Genomic DNA, 17,428 nt, shown 5'->3' on the forward strand with positions numbered 1-17,428 from the left:
CAGGAGACTACAGACTAGGAGCTAGAAAGGGGGATTAGACTGGATGACCAGTTTGTTAAACCAGTGCAGACACAATGGGTTGAATGCCTTTTTCTGTGTCATAGACATTCAGTGGTTCTAAAAGTGGAATACTATTTCGATTGTGGATAGACTGTGGAAAGCTGCAGCACAGAGAGATGTGGGTGTCCTTGTTAAAAAATCACAAAAATTACTTTCAGTTACAGCAGGTGAATGGGGAAGCAAATGGAATGCTTAAATAATGATATAAATGCTGGAGAATCTCAGTAGGTCTGGCAGCCTCTGTGGTGAGAGAAACAGACTTAAAATTTCAAATCCAGTATGACTTTACTTTGACACTTTAGGCACAGAGGTTTTGGAGTATTGAAGGAAAATGAAGACAAACTGGTATGTTGGCCTTGATTACATAAGGCATGGAGTCTTAAACTAGGAATATCTTGGCTACTCTTCGTGAGACCACATTTGCAGAAATGCGCAGAGTGTTCATCACTTTCCTTTAAAGAAAGATTTACTTGCATTGGAGAGAGTTCAAAGAAGTACACAATGCTGATTCCCTAAATGATGGGGTTGCCTTCTGAAGTAAGATTGCGTGAGTTTGACACACTCTCATTGCACGTTAAAAGAGTGACTGGTGATCTTATTGAAGCACATATAATATCTTAGGAGGCTCGATTGGGTATTTTCAGAGAATGCTTTCCCTTTGTGGTAGAGAAGGCCATTTGAAAATAAAGGGTCTCCCATTTATGAGGGCAATAACGAGAAATTTCTTCTCAGGTTTGATCGTGTTTGAAATTTCCTTCCGAGTGAACAATGAAGGCTTTGTTATTGAATACGCTGAGGGCTGATTTGAACAGATTTGTAATTTCTCAGGGTGCGAAGCATTATGGGGGACAGACAGGAAAGTGGAGTGAAGGTCACATGCACTCATCCATGATCCACAGGTGGAGAAGGCATGAGAGAACAAATTGCCAATTTCATATGTTCTTTGCTTAATTGTTTTCTTCTACATGTAACCAATACTTGATGTATATTTCAAGTTTGAGAAATAAAATTTATCTGGGCAATACGAATGTTTCAGTTATAGACTCTTAGAGTCATAGAGATGTACAGCACGGAAACAGACCCTTCGGTTCAACCCGTCCATGCCGAACAGATATCCCATCCAATCTAGTCCCACCTGCCAGCACCCGGCCCATATCTCTCCAAACCCTTCCTATTCATATACCCATCCAGATGCCTTTTAAATGTTGCAATTGTACTAGCCTCCACCACTTCGTCTGGCAGCTCATTCCATACACATACCATTCTCAGCATGAAAAAGTTGCCCCTTAGATCTTTTTTATATCTTTCCCCTCTCATCCTAAACCTATTACCTCTAGTTCTGGACTCCTCGACCCCAAGGAAAAGACTTTGTCTATTTATCCTATCCATGCCCCTCATGATTTTATAAACCTCAATAAGGTCACCCCTCAGCCTCCAATGCTCCAGGGAAAACAACCCTAGCCTATTCAGCCTCTCCCTATATCTCAAACCTCCAACCCTGGCAACATTCTTGTAAATCTTTTCTGACCCCTTTAAGGTTCACAACATCTTTCCGATAGGCAGGAGACCAGAATTGCATGCCTTATTCCAACAGTGGCCTAATCAATGTCCTGTACAGCCACAACATGACCTCCCAACTCCTGTACTCAATACTCTGACCAATAAAGGAAAGCATACCAAACACCACCTTCACGATTCTATCCACCTGTGACTCCACTTTCAAGGAGCTATGAATCTGCACTCCAAGGTCTCTTTGCTCAGCAACACTCCCAAGACCTTACCAGTAAGTGTATAAATCCTGCTAAGATTTACTTTCCCAAAATGCAGCACCTTGCATTTATCTAAATTAAACTCCATCTGCCACTTCTTAGCTCATTGGCCCATCTGGTCAAGATCCCGTTGTAATCTGAGGTAGCCTTCTTTGCTGTCCACTATACCTCCAATTTTAGTGTCATCTGCAAACTGTACCTCTTATGCTCTTATGATAAAAAGTAAGAGACCCAGCACCGATCCTTGTGGCACTCCACAGGTCACAGGCCTCCAGTCTGAAAAACAATCCTCCGCCACGACCCTCTGTCTTCTACCCTTGAGCCAGTTCTGTATCCAAATGGCTTGTTCTCCCTGTATTCCATGAGATCTAACCTTGCTAAAAATATGTTGCTGGAAAAGTGCAGTAGGTCAGGCAGCATCCAAGGAGCAGGAGAATTGACGTTTCGGGCATGAGCCCTTTTCAGGAAAGGCTCATGCCCGAAAGGCTCATGCCCGAAACGTCGATTCTCCTGCTCCTTGGATGTTGTCTGACCTGCTGCGCTTTTCCAACAACACATTTTCAGCTCTGATCTCCAGCATCTGCAGTCCTCACTTTCTCCTAGTTGATCTAACCTTGCTTAACCAGTCTCCCATGGGGAACCTTGTCGAATGCCTTACTGAAGTCCATATAGATCACGTCTACCGCTCCGCCCTTATCAATCCTCTTTGTTACTTCAAAAAACTCAATCAAGTTTATGAAACATGATTTCCCACGCACAAAGCCATGTTGACTATCCCTAATCAGTTCTTGCCTTTCCAAATACATGTATATCCAAATATAATTCCTCTCTTCAAAAAAAGAAATAGGGAAATCCCCAGCAATTACAGACCAGTAAGTCTCATGTCTGTCATCATCAAGATGTTAGAAAGGATTCTGAGGGATAGGATTTATAACCATCTGGAAGAGCATGGCTTGATTAAATGCAGTCAACACGGCTTTGTGAGGGGCAGGTCATGCCTCACAAACCTTATGGAGTTCTTTGAGGATGTGACTAGAAATGTTGATAAGGGTCGAGCTGTGGATGTGGTGTATATGGACTTCAGCAAGGCATTTGATATGGTTCTCCATGGTAGGCTCATTCAGAAGGTCAGGAGGAATGGGATACAGGGGAACTTAGCTGTCTGGATACAGAATTGGCTGGCCAACAGAAGACAGCGAGTGATAGTAGAAGGAAAATATTCTGTCTGGAAGTCAGTGGTGACTTGGGCCTCTACTGTTTGTAATTTTAATTAATGACTTGGATGAGGGGATTGAAGGATGGGCCAGCAAGTTTGCAGATGACACAATGGTTGGAGGTGCCATTGACAGTATAGAGGGCTGTTGTAGGCTGCAGTGGGACATTGACAGGATGCAGAGATGGGCTGAGAGGTTGCAGATGGAGTTCAACCTATATAAATGTGAGGTGATGCCTTTTGGAAGGTTGAATTTGAAAGCTGAGTACAGGATTAAGGATTGGATTCTTAGCAGCGTGGAGGAACACAGGGATCTTGGTGTGCAGGTACATAGATCCCTTAAAATGGCCACCCAAGTGGACAGGGTTGTTAAGAAAGCATATGGTGTTTTGGCTTTCATTAACAGGGGGATTGAGTTTAAGAGTTGTGAGATCTTGTTGCAGCTCTATAAAATTTTGGTTAGACCGCACTTGGAATACTGCGTCCAGTTCTGGTTGCCCTATATAGGAAAGATGTGGATGCTTTGGAGAGGGTTCAGAGGAGGTTTACCAGGATGCTGCCTGGACTGGAGGGCTTATCTTATGAAGAGAGGTTGACTGAGCTCAGACTTTTTTCATTGGAGAAAAGGAGGAGGAGAGGGGACCTAATTGAGGTATACAAGATAACGAGAGGCATAGAGTCGATAGCTAGAGACTATTTCCCAGGGCAGAAATGGCTAACACGAGGGGGTCATAGTTTTAAGCTGGTTGGAGGAAAGTATAGAGGGGATGTCAGAGGCGAGAGTTGTGAGAGCATGGAATGCATTGCCAGCAGCAGTTATGGAAGCAAGCTCATTGGGGACGTTTAAGAGACTGCTGGACATGCACATGGTCACAGAAATTTGAAGGTGCATACATGAGGATCAATAGTCGGCACAACATTGTGGGCTGAAGGGCCTGTTCTGTGCTGTACTGTTCTATGTTCTATGTTCTATCCTGTCCCTCAGGATTCCCTCCAACAACTTGCCCACCACCGACGTCAGGTTCACTGGTATATGACTCCCTGCTTGTCCTTACCACCTTTCTTAAACAGTGGCACCACGTTAGCCAACCTCCAGTTCCGGCACCTGACCTGTGACTATCAATATCTCAGCAAGAGGCCAAGCAATCACTTCCCTAGCTTCCCACGTTCATTTGTGGTACACCTGATCAGGTCCTGGGGATTTATCCGCTTTTATGCATTTCAAGACATCCAGCACATCCTCCTCTGTAATATGGTCATTTTTCAAGATGTCACCATCTATTTCCCTACATTCTATATCTTCCATGTTCTTTTCCACAGTAAATACTGATGCAAAATACTCGTTTAGTATCTCCCCCATTTCCTGTGGCTCCACACAAAGGCCGCCTTGCTGATCTTTGAGGGGCCCTATTCTCTCCCTAGTTACCCTTTTGTCGTAATATATTTGTAAAAACCCTTTGGATTTTCATTAACTCTATTTGCCAAAGCTATCTCATGTCCCCTTTTTGTCCTCCTCATTTCCCTCTTAAGTATGCTCCTACTGCCTTTATACTCTTCTAAGGATTCACTCGATCTATCCTGCCTATACCTGACATATGTTTCCTTCTTTTTCTAGGGGATCCTCGATTATCTGAACACGATGGGCGGCCACTATTTCATTAAGATAATCGATTATTCGGTTAATCGATTAAATGCGTTTCCTCTGGGGCTCAGAGTTTTTAAAGTCTGCTCCCCATTCAGGAGGTGAGGCAACATCACATCACGGGAGGCCCACCCCCTCAGCCTCGTCCAACCCCCCCACCCTACTCCATCCAACACCTTCCCCCATCCCGGCACCGCTACTCAACATGTTCCAACACCGCCCCCCACACCCTGAAACCGCTCCTGTCCCCCAACACCGCCCTGCCTCCAACCCTATCCAACGCTGACCCTGCCCTCTGGCACCATCCCCCACCCCTAAACCCTGTTCAACACTGCCCCCGCCTGCCCCCTGCAAATCCCATCCAATTCCGCCCCCTGCCCTCCCCCCTATCCCCGTCCAACACCGGCCCCTGCCCCCCCTCCATCTCTGTCCAGCATTGCCCCTGCCCGCCCCCCCGTCCCCGTCCAGCACTGCCCCCGCCCCCTCTCCTGGGCAGCCAGACTGGACACTAACAATAACACTGCTGCTTCTGCCTTTGTGGAGTAAGTCTCCAAAAGCGCGCGCACACACACACACCTTTTTACTGCAGCTTTTTGACAGGTTCCACATTTGCCCTGTACAGGAGATATTATCTGGGGAAGGGGGATTTTGGGTACATCCGTCTGTAGAATTCCAGAGAAAGTGCAGGGAGAGAGAAGGGGCGGGAGGTCAGTCATTTGGAGATGGTGCCTATTTACTCACTATAAACAAAAGACACGATCACTGTTGGAAACACGTCTTTGATGTAATGTTTCTATTGGGATCTTGAGATCTCCAGATAATCTGATTTTCGGATAATTGGTATTCGGATAATCGAGGTTCCTCTGTACCTACCAGCCTTTCCTTTCACCCTAATAGGAATATACTTTCTCTGGATTCTCGTCATCTCATTTCTGAAAGCTTCCCATTTTCCAGCCGTCCCTTTACCTGCAAACATCCGCCCCCAATCAGCTTTTGAAAGTTCTTGCCTAATACCGTCAAAATTGGCCTTTCTCCAATTTTGAACTTCAGATTTTAGATCTGGTCTATCCTTTTCCATCAAAACTTTTAAAACTTCCTGTGTAAATAGACTGTTTGTCCAATTTAGTTGTGGACTACACAATTTAGACTGTCTGGATTTAAATTTTGTTAGATTGCCACATGTACTCTGGTCTCATCAGCATTTTACTTTACAAATTTAGTGGATTTAATGCAGAAAAGGTTAGTTGGGGATACGATTCCTTAAGCGCAGATTGAGAACTTGTGTTCCTGTTATTCTGCATAATAAGGTTATCCAGTAATGCTGATACAAAATTTCTCCCATAAGTGAGGATTTGTATGTTCTCTTCCATTCGCACCTAGACTGAACAACTGCATTTACTACACAGTACAACAGGAACACAAGTTCTCAATCTGCACTTAAGGAATCATATCCCCAACTAACCTTTTCTGCATTAATTCCACTAAATTTGTTAAAAAAAAAGATGCTGATGAGACCAGAGTACGTGTGGCAATCTAACAAAATTTAAATCCAGACAGTCTAAATTGTGTAGTCCACAACTAAGTTGGACAAACAGTTTACTTACACACGAACTGAATCATCTATACTGCACAGGTTAAATTCTATTTCTTAAGCTTGAATTATACAGGATGCATTGGTTACATGTAGGAGAAAACAAGAAATAAAGCAAATGAACATATGAATTAGGAGCAAGAATAAGCAATTTGACTTCTCTGACTTTAATATGCCTCCTTCCTTATTCTAAGTGTTACGACTCACTGGGGTAGTAGCATGCCATAATGGAGCCCCACTGTTCCCAGAATCATAACAAATATTAAAGTTTTTTTCAAGGTGTGCACAGTACTTCAACTTACCTACCTTGATAGAAAACAAAGACCAAGTTTCTGTACCAAAAAAAATTATTGTAAATAATTAGACTATAGTTATAAGTAACAGATAAAATCATTAGCTAGATACTCCTAGCTAAAACGATTCCCTTTATAAACTCAGCCTTTACACAAACACAAACAAATCAATAAGGAAAATAGATTATTGGCAGAGGTAGTGAAAAACTGGATATTCAGTCCAGTGGTCTTTGCTTCTTTGTTCCCACACAGAGGTGATCCTATTTTGGCTAGCCAGGTCCTTTGGTGTTCAGTTATCTTTCTTTAGAAGCTTTCATTGGTTTGTCAAAAGTACAGAGCAACTGATTCACTTGGAAAATATCTCTGATTCATCAATTCAAAAGTACGAGCTCACAGCATCTGCTGCAGGAAAGATAACTTTTTTTTAACTGGGCAGAACAGACAGGTTTTGCTGGTGAGATAAACAGCACACAGTTCTGTGTTTTTCTCTGTGTATGACTCTAACTTGTTGCCAGTTCCAACCTGCTCAGTTAACTGAGAATCAATCAGCTTCACTTTTGAACAGTTCCCTGCTCTTGATCATTTAGGTGCTGGAGGTGATTTCCTCGAATTCCAGGAGCAGCAATTACTGTTTTATATGCTGTTGCACTGTTTTGGAACTTTGGAAAAAAATATCAAAACAACAGCAGTTTTAAAAGGGAGAAGAACAGACAAAGGAAGCACATGGAAAAATGAACAAATAGTGAATTTCACAACTAATCTTGGAGGAACCGGTTTGGGCAAAGTTCACAACACAGAATCAGATAAGTTAATTGTTGTTTTAAGTCTGTCCAGGAGAAAGGCTGTATTAGTGAGTACAGTGGGTTCTTTTTTGATTGCATGTTTTTGGAGATAAGTCTCTTGAATAAACTTAAAATATAAGTCATAGCTATTAATTTAACCTGGTGCATATTGTGTAGAGGAATAAGACGGTGTTATTTCCTGGGTCTGTAGATTGTGAAGGAGCAAAAATGGCCTTTGCAGTGATATGTACTTCTTGTCAGATGTGGCAGTTTAAAGAGAGTTTAAGGGTTACTGTGGATTATATCTGTCATAAATGCTGTTGGATCTTATCAGATTGAGTGGATCGGTTGGAGAGACAGATAGAAGCGATGAGGAATTTGCAATAGCAATAGTATGTGATGGATGGCAGTTATAGGAAGGTGGGGAAAGTCTCAGATACAGTCACATAGATTGGTTAACTCCAGGAAGGGTAAGAGAGGTAGGCACCTAGGTCAGGAGTCTTTTGTGAATATATCCATTTCAAACAGGGGGTGATGGATTTTCAGGGGAACGTAGCATGAACAGCCAAGTTTCTAATGCAACGAGGGGTACGTCGGCTTCCAAGAGATCAATTGTGTTAGGGGATACTGTAGTCCGAAGTACAGACAGACGTTTCTGTGGCCAGCAGAGAAAAAGCAGAATGGTGTGTTGTTTCCCTGATGCCAGGATCAAGGATGTCTCAGAGAGGGTGCAAAATGTTCTAACGGGGGACAAGAGATCATTGTCCACATTGGAACCAATGATATAGGAAGGGAAAAAGTTGAGATTCTGAATGGGGATTAGGCAGAAATTTAAAAAGGAGGTCCTCAAGGGTAATAATATCTGGATTACTCCCAATGCTATGAGCTAGTGAGGGCAAGAATAGGAGGATAGAGCAGAAGAATGCATAGCTGAGGAGCTGGTGTATGGGTGAAGGATTCACATTTTTGGATCATTAGAATCTCTTTTGGGGTAGAAGTGACCTGTACAAGAAGGACGGATCGCACCTAAATTGGAAGGGGACTAATATGCTGGCAGGGAAATTTGCTAGAGCTGCTTGGGAGGATTTAAATGAGTAAGTTGGGGGGGGGGGTGGGTGGGGGTGGGTGGGTGTGGGTAGGTACCCAGGGAAATAGTGAGAATAGAGATCAATCTGAGACTGGTACAGTTGAGAATAGAAGTGAGTCAAACAGTCAGGGCAGGCAGGGACAAGGTAGGACTAATAAATTAAACTGCATTTATTTCAATACAAGGGGCCTAACAGGGAAGGCAGATGAACTCAGGGCATGGTTAGGAACATGGGACTGGGATATCATAGCAATTACAGAAACATGGCTCAGGGATAGGCAGGACTGGCAGCTTAATGTTCCAGGATACAAATGCTACAGGAAGGATAGAAAGGGAGGCAAGAGAGGTGTGGTGTTTTGATAAGGGATAGCATTATAGCTGTGCTGAGGGAGGATATTCCCTGAAATACATCCAGCGAAGTTATTTGGGTCGATCTAAGAAATAAGAAAAGGACAATAACCTTATTGGGATTGTATTATAGACCCCATAATAGTCAGAGGGAAATTGAGAAACAAACTTATAAGGAGATCTCAGCTATCTGTAAGAATAATAGCGTAGTTATGGTAGGGGATTTTAACTTACCAAATATAGACTGGGACTGCCGTAGTGTTAAAGGTTTAGATGGAGAGGAATTTCTTAAGTGCGTACAAGACAATTTTTTGATTCAGTATGTGGATGGACCTACTAGAGAAGGTGCATAACCTGACCTACTCTTGGGAAATAAGGCAGGGCAGGTGACTGAGGTGTCACGGGGGGGAACACTTTGGGGCCAACGACCATAATTCTATTCGTTTTAAAATCGTGATGGAAAAGCATAGACCAGATCTAAAAGTTGAAGTTCTAAATTGGAGAAAGGCCAATTTTGACGGTATTAGGTAAGAAATTTCGAAAGCTGATTGGAGGCGGATGTTCGCAGGTAAAGGGACGGCTGGAAAATGGGAAGCCTTCAGAAATGAGATAACAAGAATCCAGAGAAAGTATATTCTTGTCAGGGTGAAAGGAAAGGCTGGTAGGTATAGGGAATGCTGGATGACTAAAGAAATTGAGGGTTTGGTTGAGAAAAAGAAGGAAGCATATGTCAGGTATAGACAGGATAGATCGAGTGAATCCTTAGAAGAGTATAAGGAAAGTAGGAGTATATTTAAGAAGGAAATCAGGAGGGCAAAAAGGGGACATGAGATAGCTTTGGCATATAGAATTCAGGAGAATCCAAAGGGTTTTTGCAAATATATTAAGGACAAAAGGGTAACTAGTGAGAGAATAGGGCCCCTCAAAGATCAGCAAAGCGGCCTTTGTGTGGGGCCACAGGAAATCGGGGAGACACTAAATGAATATTTTGCATCAGTATTTACTGTGAAAAGGATATTGAAGATATAGACTGAAGGGTAATAGATGGTGATTTCTTGCAAAATGTCCAGATTACAGAGGAGGAAGTGCTGGGTGTCTTGAAATGGTTAAAGGTGGATAAATTCCTAGGACCTGATCAGGTGTACCCTAGAACTCTGTGGGAAGCTAGAGAAGTGATTGCTGGGCCTCTTGCTGAGAAATTTGTATCATTGATAATCACAGGTGAGATGCCAGAAGACTGGAGGTTGGCAAACGTGGTGCCACTGTTTAAGAAGGGTGGTAAGTACAAGCCAGGGAACTATAGACCGGTGAGCCTGACCTCAGTGTTGGGCAAGTTGTTGGAGGGAATCCTGAGGGATAGGATGTACATGTATTTGGAAAGGCAAAGACTGATTAGGGATAGTCAAAATGGCTTTGTGCGTGAGAAATCCTGTCTCACAAACTTGATTGAGTTTTTTGAAGAAGTAACAAAGAGGATTGATGAGGGCAGAGCAGTAGATATGATCTATATGGACTTCAGTAAGGCATTCGACAAGGTTCCCCATGGGAGACTGATTAGCAAGGTTAGATCTCATGGAATACAGGGAGAACTAGCCATTTGGATACAGAACTGGCTCAAAGGTAGAAGACAAGAGGGTGGTGGTGGAGGATTTTTTTTCAGACTGGAGGCCTATGACCAGTGGAGTGCACAAGGATCGATGTTGGGTCCTCTACTTTTTGTCATTTACATAAATGATTTGGATGTGAGCATAAGATGTACTGTTAGTAAGTTTGCAGATGACACCAAAATTGGACGTGTCATGGACAGCGAAGAGAATTACCTCAGATTACAAAATGATCTGGACCAGATGGGCCAATGGGCTGAGAAGTGGCAAATGGAGTTTAATTCAGATAAATGCGAAGTGCTGCATTTTGGGAAAGCAAATCTTAGCAAGACTTATACACTTAATGGTAAGGTCCTAGGGAGTGTTGCTTAACAAAGAGATCGTGGAGTGCAGATTCATAACTCCTTGAAAGTGGAGTCATAGGCAGATAGGATAGTGAAGAAGGCGTTTGGTATGCTTTCCTTTATCGGTCAGAGTATTGAGTACAGGAGTTGGGAGGTCATGTTGCAGTGGTACAGGAAATTGGTTAGGCCAGTGTTGGAATATTGCGTGCAATTCTGATCTTCTTCCTATCGGAAAGATGTTGTGAAACTTGAAAGGGTTCAGAAAAGATTTACAATGTTGTTGCCAGGTTTGGAGGATTTGAGCTATAGGCAGAGACTGAACAGGCTGGGGCTGTTTTCACTGGAGCGTCGGAGGCTGAAGGGTGACCTTATAGAGGTTTACAAAATTATGAGGGACATGGATACGATAAATAGAGAAAGTCTTTTCCCTGGGGCCGGGGAGCCCAGAACTAGAGGACATAGGTTTAGGGTGAGAGGAGAAAGATATAAAAGAGACCTAAAGGGCAACTTTTTCCCACAGAGAGAGTTACGTGTATGAAATGAGCTACCAGAGGATGTGGTGGAGTCTGATACAATTGCAACAGTTAAGAGGCCTTTGGATGGGTGTATGAATAAGAAGGATTTGGAGGTATATGGGCCGGGTGCTGGTAGGTGGGACTAGATTGGTTTGGGATATTTGTTCGGCATGGACAGGTTGGACTATGCTGTACATCTCTATGACTCTATCTGCACATTGCAGGAACCTACAACTACAAAACAGAGATCATACCCAGATATCAAATTTCTCACCGTAAAATTGTGCAGCTATCTGTTTCTTTTCTGAAACAAACAGTTCTTTCTCTTTGCAGTCCTCAGTTTTTAAAGACATAAATATAAACTGACATTGATCTTATATAAGCATATTACATTCTAGAAACCAGCTATCCTGTAAAGTTAGCAGGTCTTACATTGTCATCCAATCATGAGTACATAAATCTAGCTGACACTTCAGTGCACTAAAGAAGGTGCTGCTGTGTGTTTGGAGGTGCCAGTGTTTGGATAATGCATTAATCTTTGTTTTGTTCATCTGGTGATCTTGTAACATTATTTGAAGAACAGGCAATTTTAAAAAAATCTATGGAATTTGGGCATTACTGCTTGTGCTAGCATTTATTACTCATCCCTAAGTCCCCTTAAGAAGGTGGTGCTGAGCTGTTTTTTTGAACTACTGCAGTCCATTTGGTATAGCTAGACCCATAACGCTGTTAAGGAGGGAGTTGCAGCATTTTCATTCAGTGACTCTAAAGAAATGGCAATATCTTTCCAAATCAGGCTGGTAAGTCGTTTGGAGGAGAACTTATAGGTGATGGTGTTCCCTTGTATCTACTGTCCAATTCAATTCACTACATGTGAGATAAAGAAGTGGCTAAGACTTTGGATACTGCAAAGGCTATGGATCTTGAAAACATTCTGGCAATAGTACTGGAGGTATGTGCTTTAGAATTTGCTATGCCTTTAGTCAAGCTGTTCCAGTACAGGTAGAATACCAACAGCTATCTGGCAATGTGGAAAATGACTCAGGTATGTCCTATCATAAAAATGCAGGACAAATTCAATTATACCAATTGCTGCTCCATCAGTCTATTCTCAATCATCAATAAAGTGAGGAAGTTGATAGCAGGGGCTATCAAGCAGCACCTGCTTAGCAATAGCCTGCTCAGTTTGAATTTGGCCAAGGCCACGCTGCTCATGATTTCATTACAGCCTTAGTTCAAACATGGTCATAAGAGTATAAGGACCTTTTTATTTTATTTAACATGTCTACGCATGTGTGTCAACACAAAGGGCACTGATGTGTACGTAACCTCTATTGGGACTTGCAAGTTGCTCTGTGGAAGAGCAGCTTAAATGAACATTGGTTCATATACCTCCTGAGCTCGTAAAAATCAATTAAAATTAAATTTAATTCCATACCATACATCAATTATCAAACACGAATTAGTGACAGGACTATCGGTGAATTTGCTCTGTAAAGTACATTTCTGCTTTCTACTCAAGATACTTGAGTAATTATTCAGATATGAAAGGAAAGGCCATAAGACATGGGAGGAGATCTTGGCTTTTCAGTCCATTGAGTCTGCTTGGTTATTCAATGAGATCATACCTGATCTGATAATCCTCAACTTCATTTCCTGCCTTTTCCTCAGAATTCTTGATTCTCTTACAGATTAAAAATCTGCCTGTTTCAGTCTTTGATATACTTATACCAACCTCAACATCCCACTATGGTAAAGCATTGTGCAAATTCATTACCTCCTCATTTCTGTTTTTGTGTGTGATCACTTACGCTGAGATTAAGCCCTCTGGTCCTAGACTCTCCCATGTGGGGAAGCAACCTTACCATATCTATCCTGCCAAGTCTTCTAAGAATCTTGTTTATGACAATAATGTTGCTTCTCATTCTTAATACCAGTGAGTACAGGCTCAATGTACTCAACCCATCGGTGTCTAGGATCAGCACAGTGAACCTTCTCTATATCTCAGCCTATCTTTCTTTTGATAAAGGGACCAAGACTATTGTGGGTGGTACGGTGGCACAGTGGTTAGCACTGCTGCCTCACAGCGCCTGAGACCCGGGTTCAATTCCCGACTCAGGCGACTGACTGTGTGGAGTTTGCACGTTCTCCCCGTGTCTGCGTGGGTTTCCTCCGGGTGCTCCGGTTTCCTCCCACAGTCCAAAGATGTGCGGGTCAGGTGAATTGGCCATGCTAAATTGCCCGTAGTGTTAGGTAAGGGATAAATGTAGGGGTGTGGGTGGGTTGCGCTTCGGTGGGTCGGTGTGGACTTGTTGGGCCGAAGGGGCTATCCACACTGTAAGTAATCTAAAAAAAACTATTCATATTATTCCAGTCATAAACTGAATTGTGCCTTATACATTCCTTTGAAATAAATGCCCACAGTCTATTTACCTTCCCTATTCCACAATGAACTTGGATGCCAGCTTTTTAGTGATTTATGGATAAGGAATCCCAAAGTCCTCTGCACTACAGCTTTCCACAGTCTTTCTCCATTTAAATAATGTTCAGTTCCTCCATTCCTCTTGTCAAAGTGCATAACCTCACATTTTCAAAATGCTTCAGTGCAGAGGGATCTGGGTTTCCTCCAATAGGCCATTAGAATTAGGAGCAGAAATAGGCTGTTTGGCCCCTCAAAGCTGCTCCGTCATTCAATGTTCTGACATTCCTCATATCCACTTTCCTGCATTTTCTCCACAACTCTTGATTCCCCAAGTGATCAAGAATCTTTCTATCTCAGCCTTAAATATCTCAATCTTACTCAAACATCTGAGAGAGGAAATTCCTTCTATTGGCATTAAGTTGATGCTGCATTATTGTGAGATTATACTGTCTGGTCTGAGAATGTCCCATGAGAGCACATGTCTTCTCAGCATTTAATCTATCAAGCCCCTTAAGAATTCTACGTGTTTCAAAGAAATCACCTCTCTTTCTTCTAAATTCCAGTGAGTTGCAACATGTTTGGCCTTTGCTCATAGGACAATCCCTCCATACAAGGGCACTTCTTATATACCTTCTCTGAACTGCTTCCAATGAAATGATATTTTTCCTTAAATAAGGGGACCAAAATAGCTCACAATTCTCCAGATATGGCCTCCCCACCACCCAACCCTCCCCCCTCCCCCCCCACCCCCACCTTGTATAGTTACAATAAGACTTCCTTACTCTAATGCTTCAACCCTCTTGAAATAAGGACCAACTTTCCATTAGCCATATACCACACCTGCATGCTAGCTTTGTGTTCATGTACAAGTATCTGCAAGTTCTGTTCTGCAACATTTCTTCATTTAAGTAATATTCTGCTTTTTTGTTTTCTCATTCATAATGAACAAAATAACATTTTCTCACATCACGCTCTACTTATCAACATTTACTTAATTCATTGATATCTCTCTAAACTGTTTACATCCTTCTTACAAATTGCCTTTTCACCTAATTTTGTTGTGTCTGCAAATTTGCCTACAATACATTCATTTCCGTCCTCCATGTCATTAATAGATATTGTGAACAGTTGTGGTCTCAGCACTGATTCCTGTGGAACACACAGGTCACAGGTTGCCAAACTAAAAAGGAATCCTTTATCTGCACTCGCCGTTTCCTGCCCATTTGCCAATTCTGTATCCATGCCAATATTATACCTCCAACATTGTGAGTTTTTATCTCATGACTTAACCTTTTGTGAGGTACCTTGTCCAATGTCTGTAAATGTTAATACAACATATCTACTGGTTTCTCTCTATCTACTCTATTTGAAGATTTCTCAAAAAACATGCACTACAGGAATGGTGAGACTTTTTGGGTTGGTTCCTGTGGAGGGAGTCATGAGCAGTGGAGGTTTGATGTCAAGGATAGGCCTCTGGTTTTCAGTAGCCACCTCCCTCTTCCTACCTCTTGCCCATCCATGCTCCCAGATAATGACAAATGAAGCCCCCCCCCAATATGGCAGGCAGACTGCCTTGATTTCCCTATCTGGAAAACATCCATTTTTCTCTCATGCTGGAAAAGTGGCTGACAGCCAGTCAAGGCCCTGAAGTGGTCATTAATTAATGGCAGGCCATGAAGATCACCCATATGGTCTTGGTCTTATGTACCTTCTCACCCAGAAATTGACAGGATAGATGATGGAAAGAGCCTGAGCATCTCAGCAGTATCAAAACTCCCCATTATTTCCCCTTTTTGTCACATTGCCCCATTACCTCCATGGTAAAGAAAATACAACAGTGGCTCCTCAATTAGCCATGTAAAAGGGATTTGTAGCCCTGAGCAGGACAGTGCGTTCCATGAATGTGGAATGTAGCACACTCTGATTCTTGTGGACCTTCATTATCCCCTGTGACACAGTGCTGTAATCTTGGAATGAATAATATGTATAACGCCTTCATTCCCATGTGTATAAAATTTAGATACTGGGTCAATGAAGGCTCTTGCAGGCTGCACTTGGATCATCCCAGTCCAATTGAATGTTGAATGTGAGTTGCCTTACATCACAGAGGTCAAAGCATGATTTCACCTGATTTGGATGTTGGTGTTATGAATGACTAAAACAATGTAGTTCTAATGTTATAGTGAGTGATTCATATTGGGAAACCTGTCTTATGTGTATATCTGTGCATTTTTTTTCTTTCGATTCAAACAAGAATTTGTTCAAGAACTTGTAGAAACTCAGGCCTTTCTACTTCTACTGCATATTCTTGTTTTTGTTATGCCTCATTGAGGTAGTGTGTGGAAAATCAAGCCACACTATTTCTTGTGTCATCATAAAGGCTAAAAACTTTAAAGAAGCACCAGTTACTCAGTTTCCCTGATTTCCAGACCAGTTTGACAGAAAGCAATTATGAAGTGCATGCATATAACTACATTAGTTAAAATTTTGAACCCCCTTATCAACTCTTGTTATATATAAACACAGACAAAAACAGGAAAAGAAATATGAGTGTTAGAGGCAGATCAGATGTAATTCTGGGAAAGCAGATCAGTGACAGGATCAGAGTTGGTTCTTGTGCTTATCAGAATGTTGGTCCTTGGTCTTTGTTCTCTGTATGCTTTCACTGGTTTGCAGGAGGTTCATACTTGTGAAAGGTCACTGACTTATTGATTAAAAGATACAGTTTATACCAATGCCAAAGGAAAACTAAACTGGTTTTCTTCACTATAAGTAACTTTTACTGCAGAGAACAGGCACAACTTCTGAGCTGGTAAGGATCTAATGGCTTCTCCTTATCTTGGTCACAGCCCCAAATTGTTTAGCCACCTGAGAACCAATCACATAGTTGCTAACAAGCAGAAGGCCTTTATCATTGATAATTGGTCCACAGACTAGATATATATATACTTGTTGTGGACCGGTTCTCTATTTGCACACACCCTTGGCTCTAGATCATTTCATCAAGTTCTCCAATGGGTTCTTCCAAACAAGTTGTTGTGAATCTTTGGTCTGCAGTAGGATGAGATTGCTGAAGTTCCTTTGTACAACACCTTTGACTGTGCAGACAATGTACAATTTCTGTTGTCTGTGACCACTTGAATGACCTGGGCCTTCCTGTTGAATTCTCTTATCCATACCTGTTGCCCCTGGCTCTAATGTTTCAACTGTGTTTCACAGTGATGCAATTATAGTGTGAGGCCTGTTGCACTCAGCTCAAGTGCTTCTTATTTACATCACTGGCATGGTTATAAATGTGGAATAAACCTCTTTGGTAGGATAGGGAGCTGAATCTTCAGCCAGTAGCAACTCTGGTGCTAGACCACATTAGGGTATGATGGATCCGTAATTTAGCAGTGCAGTGTGGAAGTCCACCTTTTTCATCAAACCTAACTTACCTGTCCTGATCCTAGATTCAACCTCCTCATTGAATTGTGGCTATGTTGGCAACCTTATGACATGTTTAAAACCAGAACTGATTGCAAGTTGCTGAAGCAGTCATTGATGAATTGTGGCTTGTTGTCCAAAATGACCACTTCAGGGATATGGTGAGTGAACTGGGTAGATCCTAAAGGACGTAGCTGTTAGACTGGGTCTGCAGCAGGTGTTGAGGGACTACATTTGACTACATCTTTACCAATCTGCTGGTTGCAGATGCTTCTACCCATGACAATGTCAGTAAGAGTGACCATCACACTATCTTTGTGGAGATGAAGTCC

The sequence above is a fragment of the Hemiscyllium ocellatum genome, chromosome 7 (genome assembly GCF_020745735.1).
Source record: "Hemiscyllium ocellatum isolate sHemOce1 chromosome 7, sHemOce1.pat.X.cur, whole genome shotgun sequence".
NCBI classification, from domain to species: Eukaryota; Metazoa; Chordata; class Chondrichthyes; order Orectolobiformes; family Hemiscylliidae; genus Hemiscyllium; species Hemiscyllium ocellatum.